Genomic DNA, 10,629 nt, shown 5'->3' on the forward strand with positions numbered 1-10,629 from the left:
GCCTGAACGTCATTGACGCCTATCACTCATTAGGCTAACATAATTTCTCTTTTGTCTGCCATCTTTTGTATGTCAGTCTATCTGTCTGCAGAACATCTAGATAATTGAAATGAGCTATATAGATTTGAAATTTTGCGTTCATCCTTAGTAAAGCCTGTTATCCGTCTTGTGGCGTGGCATAGGTTACTTTTATCTCATAATTTAATAACGTTTAAATTCAATTAGTCAAATTGTTTGCTGTATCTGTGAATTAGTATAAAGGGTGACGTTCCAGTTTGAATAGTTCCAATTTGGCACTTACAACATGATCTTTAATTTATCATCAATGTTATTTGTACTGAAAACTGTTAAACGAATATCATCAATTTAAAAGATCTCTTGTGATATTATATTACGAACTCCACATTATAGGGTTATCTTTATGTTAGAATAATAAATCGTAAACTAAAACCCTTTTAAATTCTTTTATTTCAGACACGTGTTTCGGTATAAACCATCTTCAGTGTGAACATTAACCTCTAATTAAATTATAAACAAAACAAATAAATATACACCTGTCGACTATTTAAACAGATGTTAAACTTATATGACACAGTTGTAATTTTGATTAAGATTCTGTGTTTGATATTTTTTCAAAGATAGGATTTGTTTTATTTTTTAAATTGCTATTTAATATGTTGTGAGGATCTTTTTTATAATTTAGATAAATGTGTAATTCTTCTTTAGTGTTTAATTTTTCTCCTTTCCTTTCGATATCCAAAATTTCCATGTTCTTTTCCGATGGTTTATACCGAAACACGTGTCTGAAATAAAAGAATTTAAAAGGGTTTTAGTTTACGATTTATTACTCTTGTGATATGTTTTTTCTACATTTTCGATCCACCATCATGAATTTTATATTGTGTTTTTAGGATATATCGGATAATAAACGAGTTTTTATTTTTATCATTTTTCACTATTTGGGCAAGAATTAGCTGTTACATTTAAGAGTTCGCTAATAGAACATATTGTATATAATTTAAAACAGTATTATGTAGCATAAAAATGCAGTTAAGAATGATATAAAGAAGTTTCTACATGTGTAAAATACATTCTCCGAGTGTTATTATGTGTTCGCATTTAATGAAATGGGAATTCGTATTTATTATTATGATAAAATATCACACCCTTGGTAATAGTTTTTCTTATATGTAATCAACAAAGTAAGAGTATTTTACTGAAATTGAATGCAATATTTAAAATATAGATCATTTAAGTACGAGGTGTCTTTCAACTTTATTAATTTTTATTTTACTCTAAGAGTAAAGGCTTACATTCATGGTTAATATGTGAAATATTAAATATCTTGCGGTTGTAAACTGTTTGTTTATATATTTATTTATTTTCATATGTTCTTTATGCCATCATGATTACCCTTAAGACCAATGTGAAAAAATTCGCAAACGGTCAAGCCAAGTACCATGGAGTAATAAGTACCACCTTTAAAGTCAGTGCTTGCTATAATTATGTAAATAAAGTTTCATACAAATTTCAAAAATTTATGTAATTTCGTTTTCGATACTCGTGCGGACTGTCAGACAGACAGGAATGAAATTTTTCCAATCCTAGAGGGGTAAGTTTCCCCAATGCCTGGAGTAGTATCGTGTAGATGAAAACACTATAAATATTATTAAGAACTGCAAATGGATTTTTTACAAAATAGATACTGTATTTACATGTTTTTCTATATATAGACATTTTATGTTCACACTTAGTCAATCATTGGTTGGAAATAGTTTACAGGGTGGAAATGTCTTATAGTAACCATCAATCATGTCAGGAATGACTGTAAAACGTTAAAACAAGAGATGTGCATGCTGCATGGAAAAGTGTGTTCAAAGCTACAAATTGTTTTCATAATTAACTCGTCTAAATTACAACGTAATATTAAGAATTTTTAACTGAAAAGAAACATTGAGATTATAATTTGTTACACATATTGCAGTTGACTCAAGCCATTGCGACGTTGATGCAGAGGCTCCACTTGACATCTAAACTTGTGACATCAAAGGCAACCCTGCGGGAAGTCATCAGTTTTCCAATAGCAAGTCAACATGTGTTTAACAGATCTAAGTCTCAAATTGTATTAGAACAATTTTAGGACTAATTCGGCTGTATTCAGGATTGCTTCAAATTATACTAGTTCAAACATTTATGGTATTAATGCCGGTGTTACAACAGTTAAGGATACACTTCTAAAACAATATTTTTGTGTTGTATTGTTTTATTTTTGTAACAAAAACGCTTTTTTAATAAGCGATAAATTAATTAGATATAATCCTTAACTGTATTGAAGCAGTCATTATTTGACTTTAAAACACTCAATTTTCATGTAAATTTGATTGGCAAAGGACAAAAACACTGAAGAAATTATATCTTAATCCAAAAAAGACAGTGTTAATTTTTTAAACACAACAATGAGAAATCTCCCAAAACCTGATGTCCTCTTAATTTATCCTTCAAAAGTACTACATTTTAAACAAATAATTAATTCTCTGTACATACGCGAACAATAAACAAGTCAATTAACATAAAACTTACACCTTACGTTAGTTAAGTATTTTATCGTGAGATCTTTTTATATACATGTAGAGAGGAATACGTAATACAAAATGGTTTTTTCTCAAATTACTTTTCTACAGCATGAAAGTCAGTAAAATAGTTATTTACGCCTGTAATCTTTTCTTAAAGGGAAAAATTATTAACATCATAGGAAAAACTAAATAGGTGAGCTTCTGTTCACAGTAATCATGTAATTTTTAGAATTATGATCTAAATACAACTATTAGAAGGTAAATTACCTAAATAGTAAAAGTTGCCGTCAAGATGGGAGAAAAGTAATGGGACATTCGGGATAGTGCGGGATAGTGACGTCCTAAAAAGGTTTATGAAGTAAATAAAGGGACCAATACCTACATTTTCAAAAATCTGTCCAAAAATGAGTTGATTACTATTTATTTCACTGAGCAAAGAACTGCTCTGACAAAGACGAACTAAAAGTACAATCAAGAAAGGGTGAGTCGTGTGTTACACGAAGTGGATATCTTCCACTTAATCTAAATAAATGCGAAGGATGTAATAGGAATACTCAGAGTTAGGAAAAGAATTCTTTAAGATTTTGTAACATATAAGGAATGTAATTGTTGGAAATTCTCTTATTTTGTCGTATCATCCATCTGTATAGTAATACTTTAAACTGGAACAATTAAATCACTATGCTTATTAGTAGTAGTAAGTAACAATTATATTAAGAACAATAATATTATTATTTAAAGTAAATTAGTCTTATACTGTAGTTAGAAATGTTTTAACCGTTGAATCTACATACACGTCAGTCCCAGCAAGTGAATAAAGGAAGAACATGAATGCATGGTATACGAATATTTTATAGTCCTTTACCTGGAATATCCACTACTGAGCTCAATCTGCTGTAACAGTGAGTGTAATGGACTGAAAAAGTGGCCTTTGACTCAAATTCACAAAGCGCTTTTACAGCGGAACTGACTTACTTTTGATTTGACTTGAACAAGGATCTTACATAATGGAGATTTTTATTGAACCACAGTCCAAGCATATAGACAAAAATGGTTATTTTAGTAAAACATATATATTTAAAATAATTAAACATACGTTTTACGTACACTAAATGTGTGTTAACTTATAAAACTGCTTATTAATAGTCTATTGTATTCGTATAATTAAAATCAAGCTAACATGATACCTTAATAGATAAATTTGTAACAGCAGTCTTAGTACAGTTGATTTGCTAATATCTGACATTAAACAATCAAATTTAATATTAATATAAAACCCTTTGAACTGTGTTGGAATAATCAGACTTTTATATTTGTAGATGGGAGACGTAACGTTAACCACCAACCTTAATACAAATGGCAATTTCGTGAGTACTATTAGAACCAAGAGGGTAGATAATCTAAAGTACATATATTTTCATCATAATCTACTCCAACAGTTTCATATATTTGCATGCATGAAAAAAATTAGCATAGACAATTAATAAAATCATTAGATGTTAAAAAGACCTCAAATATTTCTATGACCGGTGTCATTAATTGGAAGAACCAATTAAAATGTTGAGATGTTTAGGCCTCATTGTGGAGAGTAAATCTTCAGTCAACAGTTTCGGTACTGCATGTTTCAGCTAAAGGTGAATCTCCACATCAAGCCTAAATATCCATGATAGATAGTAAATGTGTTATAAATGTTTGCTTAAAGTATGAACCGAAATATGTAAATGGCGGTATTAACCAAAGAAACGTATTTATCATTATAAAGCTAAAGTACAGTAATGCATCCTCAGAGCCAAATATACTTCACAGGATCACCTGCTGGGTTTTGGCATAAATAAATGTTAACTAACACTGCCATGGACGTTATGAAACAGGTATTAACAATACATTTTAGTATTTGAAGCCAAGGGGTTACGTCATAATGTCAAAATATTGTTTTAAAATTAACCTGGCGGCTCCAATTAACGTTCTGGGCACTAAAATCTTCCTCAGAATATTAATAAATCTTTTAGCTAAGGATATGAATCTCTAGGGCCATAAACTAAAAAGGATATTTATATACTTCTGAAAACTTCTAACGGTTTCAAAAATTAAGAGAACGAACATTTTACAATGATTGTAAGCTACAAGAGATTCGGGAGCATCATAACTTGAAAGCTCTAGTGATTACAAACTACCCAACACGGGATGTTTTAGAGACCAAACGTCAGGAAGTTCTACAGGAAATTTCTAACTCTCAAGGTGCACTCAATTTCCGTCTGTGAATTCCGAGATTTAAGCCTACTATATGAATTGTGAATTCTACTAGAAATTAGTGAAAGCTGTTTCTGAGAAATTGAAACAATAACGGTTTACAATGCTTTACAAATATTAAAGTTAAATTTCGTTTGTTTCGGAGAGGATCCATTAAATTATAGAAAAAAACTGCAGTTATGTTAATATGTATATTTCTGTAGTTAATATAGAGTAATTAGACATAACATGAAAAACATGGCTTGGGATAACTCTATAACATTGCTTGTCATCGCATTGGCTACATTATACCTAATTGAATCGTATAACAATATCGTCAGCTATAATACATGTTTTAAATCAAATGATTTTTAAGTTCATGAAGAATTTGTTCTTGGTAGCATACTTTAGCAATGGTTACTACAAAAATACCATACTTTCTACAAAAACTCCATATTATTCTTTTAATACCTTAAGCAATACATGTTAAAAGCTTACCTCAAAGGTTGTAAAATTCCCAACAAGCTATGACAGTACTGAGAAATCGCAAAGAGCAACCTCCTTTGCATGTAATATTACGATGCAATAATGATTTGAAAAATCGATCCACGAAACAAATAAGAAGATTTCATGTATGACTTGTTTTACTTTAAACTAATATAGCACTATGCCCAAATGCACCTTAAACGAAAATATGTGGAATTTGGAGCAGGTCTCATATATTAATCACCTGTCATGGGCGCTAGTTGGGTTATATATGAAAAAAGCACTAGTCATTTCTGATTGGCTCTCAAGATTTACCTGCAAGCCAAATAAAATCCATCCATGTTTGTTAGCAATGGTTAATAAAGGCTGGACACTTAATGTAATTTTGCACTGGTATTCATGTTACCTAAATGTGTTAATTTATAAGAAATGTTTTATATCTCCATTCTCAAATCCCTGATCCAATACGATTTACTATAATAAACTGCCATACGTTTAACACAGAAATACATGTGTCCTTGCCTCAGGACACCATCCCACTGGGTTTTATAGTTCAGGTGGAAGCTTTGGAAAAGTACGACGCTTATTTTTTATATACAAATATTACTTCGTGAGAACCTCAGATGATCACCAAAGAACTATTTTACAAATGAGGGAGGAGGATGAGTGCCGAGCCGCAGGACGTAGCTAATGTATTATAATGGAACTTCTTAAGATGGTTTCAGACGAGTTTTAGAAAACTGTTTTAAAAATATGGACACATAGTAATGGAAGTGACCGTGACATATTTTATAAAATACAAAATTTTAAATTGAGACAACTAAGATAAAACAACTTTTGTTTAATGCTACCAACATCAAAAATTACTACATTAAACAAAATTAAACAATTTTAAGAAATGTTTTTAGTTTATACCCGTGGTTTAAAATTACTTAAAACTGTGTTATATTTGGTTATGATATCTAAGAATTTTAAAAATAATAATTATCATTCATCCTAATTTACAACAACAAATGGTACTGCAAAAGGTAATGAAAATCTGTGTCATATATTGTAGTGATAAAACTGGCTATCTATTTTATCGGTCTGATCCTTATAGGTCCAGCCATAAGAAGAAATTAAACGTACAACTGAAGGGATCAAATCGTTTAAACCGAATTTAAAATTATTAGTACCGAATTATTTGTAAATATTAGGGTTTCACTGTTGATTATATTGAGGTCATTTTCGTTATTTTCAAAGCCTATATATGATAAAGTTTAGGTTTCCTAATAAAGTTACAAAACAATAAAAAAGGGTAATACGAGCGTATTACATATACGGTTCTCCATCAGCTTTTATTGACTCAAAATTGCAAATTTTCATTATTTTTTAATTTTTGAACGTGAAATTACATTTAGACATTATGACTAACTGCAACATACAACTTTTCATTAACATTGGTAGTAGTTAACATGAAGCCTATAAATGAGTTACACGAGTTACAAGTATAAATCAGTTACACGTGTCTTTTCTTAGTTTTTGCTTGGTTTAGGACTTTGCATTATATTTTAAAGTATTTGCGTATTTTTTCCGAAAAGAATATAAAAGCATAAAATAAAGTAGAAACCCATATAAAAAGTCCCTTGTTAATCTATGAGTATTCTTTAGTTTTAGCTGAAAAAGCGGCTCCTTTAATTAGCTAAGCTTTACCTATACAATTTTTTATGAATTTATTGCCTGAAACCATGATTGCATAGCTCTACGAGACTTCAAGGAGGTAAGCAATGTTATAATAATCCATGATTTTAATAAATTCTCAGGAGTTTCATAAATATAGTTAGTCTGTATTTTGTCTCAATATTTATTTGAATGAGAAATAAAAGTGTCAAGAAATTAGATTACTTCTTTAATTCTATGACGTCAGGTTAATTTGGAGCTGAGTACCACTATTTCCAAGTTTTCCTAAGAATAGCCTTGGCAATTCTACTTTATCAGATTGTGTTCTACTATGATAAGAATATAGCATATTTATATTATTAAGACAATATTTTGCAGTGAAATAAGAAACTAATTTATGAAAAGCTAATTCAATCAGATCTTGTAAAAATAAAACAAAGCTACTTTTCTTTGACAAAGGTTTTTTAAATTAAGAGCTGGCTGAGTTAAACGAGCATTAGTTATTCTTCTACAATAATATTTTAGACCTTATGCATTCCTAGGCAATTATTACTATCACACATTTGAGTGTGGGTTATTATTTTAAAGATATAATTAATACGTATCCAAAGGCCCTCCCAAAACTTTTTGGAAATTTCATTCTTCACGATCTCTTATAGAATTGAAAAAAATTAAAAGGCATTTGTTCCCGTTTTGCCTTGTTTCAAAAAAGGTATTTTCCCCATTGTTCTAAGAGTTAAATTATGTTGTTGAGGTCCATGAGGATTAACATTGTTCTTAGTAGACTATAACTAAGATGGCTACCAGTACAATTGGCTTTAATAAGTCTGGCGAGAACGTGTGAATCAAGTTGGATAAAACCTACTCAACAAGTGTTTGTTAGGAAAATTTAATTAAGCTTATTAAATGTGTAAGCTTATTTTGTTGCCAAAAAGACTTATTTGAAGAACTATTTTCTAAAGTTGAGAAAATTTTTTTCTCAACTTTGAATATTTTCTAAAGTTACCAATTTAATATTACACTAATGAAAAATATTAAACCTCCTTCCTCAGCAAATCAATAAATATGTAAAATAGAGACGCACTTTTGGTTGGAATAATAACAGTTTTAAAACCGATACCATTTGAAGGAGTTGCCAAATTTTAATAATCATATATATTAGGCAATGAATTACCCCAAATGTATGCATTAGATAGACCTCTTCAGTCCTTCCAACTACCACGTAAGAGTATTCCACACCAAGATTCATGTAGCAGGCTTGCTAAGAGTGCAAGCAAAATTTCAAAATGCTGAAATAAACTGTCATGTTTAATTTTAAAGTATAGATGGGATCTCTCTTGAGATATTTTTCCATGTGGTATATTCATAATGTTATACATTCACATAAAAGTTCATTTTAGTTAGGGAAGTTACTATACCGCAAAATTGCACAGAAGTCAAATATTGCCACCGACTATCAACATTGATTTCATACATTATATTATATATTTACACTATAAATAAATGTTACATCTCGTAAATTTTCATATGATTGTATACAGTTTGTTTACTTATTCTACTATTTTCTGTTGGCTCATTATTATCCATAAGACCAATTTAAAAATATTTACCCAAATCCCATGGGTGACTGGCACAATCATCGAAATCGATGTCACTATTACGGAAATGAAGCTTCGTGCAAAATTTAAAGCTTGTAAGTCAGTTCGCTTTTTGAGATATCGTGTGGACATACAGACAGACAAAAATACACTTTTTCCAGCTCCTCGAATGACATGCTTCGCTGACGTTCAGCCAATATTATGTATTTTTGCATAATTAGTGCTTACGGAATAAATCAAATTCACGATTTTTAGTATTTTACATCATAAGAATATCGAATTCGGTGCGATTTCGATAGGCACACTGTACTAGCCGCAAATGTCGTAATACTACATGTATATTAAGTATATTAGAGGTTGTACCCTTTATGAAAGTACAAGTACAAACATTTGTATTGAATGCGCTTTGCCAGTGAAGTAATTCATTGGCAGCATTAGATACAACATGCGCCGTGTTCTAATAAAACTATTTTCATTTAAACTTTAACATAGATAAGTCCATTTTCACAAAATACATACAACATTTTTCATATTATTAATTCTTAACTATTTAAAATTTAGCGTCATTTAAGAAGTGCATGCTTTTGGGGTAACGTTGGTTTTTTGTCAGTTGGTTGAAGTAAGTGTACTTTCAGGGACTTAAAAATTGGTTGGTTTAAATTTTTATCAATGGAGGGACTAGAACATTTTTCTGCCTGATGTCTGTCTTTCCGTAGAATATGTTGAAAATAAAATGAGCTTTAGACTTTAAATTTTGCATGCAACCTCACCGAAGCATGTTGTGGCATGTAGTGTGGCGCACTGCTACATTGTTACTCTATACTTTCTAATATTTGTACATGTACAGTAATAATCCAGATGAAAATCTTTAGAGACTACAAACTGACATATTTTATATACTATTTTTGCATAAGATATTTTATCGAAGCACATATCAATTTTATGTATTTCATTTAATCAAGGAAATAAATCTTGATATATCTTGAGCTTTTGGTTCATGACACCTGATAGAGACTCTCTAATGATCTGTCAGATACATGTCTTACTAAAGGTAGAGTTCCTCTTACAAATTCAGAGAGTATTTTTGTGAAATCGCAGACTATGCACTCTATTCTGTACCACTTTTCCATGGCATAAGATGTATTCGACATGTATTTGATTGCACCATCACGAAAATTAAGGGCAGTAATAACGTTTAAACAGTTAATAATCTTTACCATCTTATTTGTGTCAAAATTATACTCCATGAAATAAATATTTTTCTCAACATACAAGTATGTCTTGGTTCTGAACTAGCTGTAAGCTCCTTCTAAAAAGAGACGTTGTCTTCAAAAATGTCATGAAATGTAAGCATCACCAGTTTATTTGAAGGCTCCAATCTTTATTTTATGGACCACAATTTCTCAATATTTACTATTCCGCTGTTAGAGGATGGACCTCAAATTGCTTCAAAGAGGGATCTCAGTTGGAACGCCAACATAAATAATAAAATGTCCATTTGCATCCACGAGGAAAGTTAGTGGCATTTTTAAAGATCTACATCTCCTTTGCCTATTCCGTTTTGGTGCTCCGCCGTGTTCCAAAGAACTTCTGGAGAAAGCCTGGCATACAAAAAACTTCTTATTGTATCTTAGGGGTGTGTCATGTTTATTTATATATTCCCCGATGAGCAATATAATGAATTGAATGAATAAAAGCATCATTCGGAAAATTGGCATAAATAACACAATATCATCATTTATGATGTAATTAATGGTCATTAAAAGAAACATTTTAATCTTCCTACTGTAATTAAAATGACTCCTTGGGGATCATCATCAGGACCCACAAACATAATTTTTCATGGTATCTTTGAGGAAACTATCTGTTTTATGAAATATAAATATTTATATTTAATATCTGCACTCTATTCCGTTTCGTTGATCTGGGATGGATTTTAAAACAAATTCGTCAATCGGAACCCTAGGAAAAACGGGCAATTACAACTGCCACAACTCTTCTAAATTTATGAGAATATAATTGCTATTGGAATGTGAGATATTAAAAATCTTGTCCTTGTTTTACTTTTATCCTTAGAAAAGTCA

Source organism: Homalodisca vitripennis, chromosome 5, assembly GCF_021130785.1.
Source record: "Homalodisca vitripennis isolate AUS2020 chromosome 5, UT_GWSS_2.1, whole genome shotgun sequence".
Lineage (NCBI taxonomy): Eukaryota > Metazoa > Arthropoda > Insecta > Hemiptera > Cicadellidae > Homalodisca > Homalodisca vitripennis.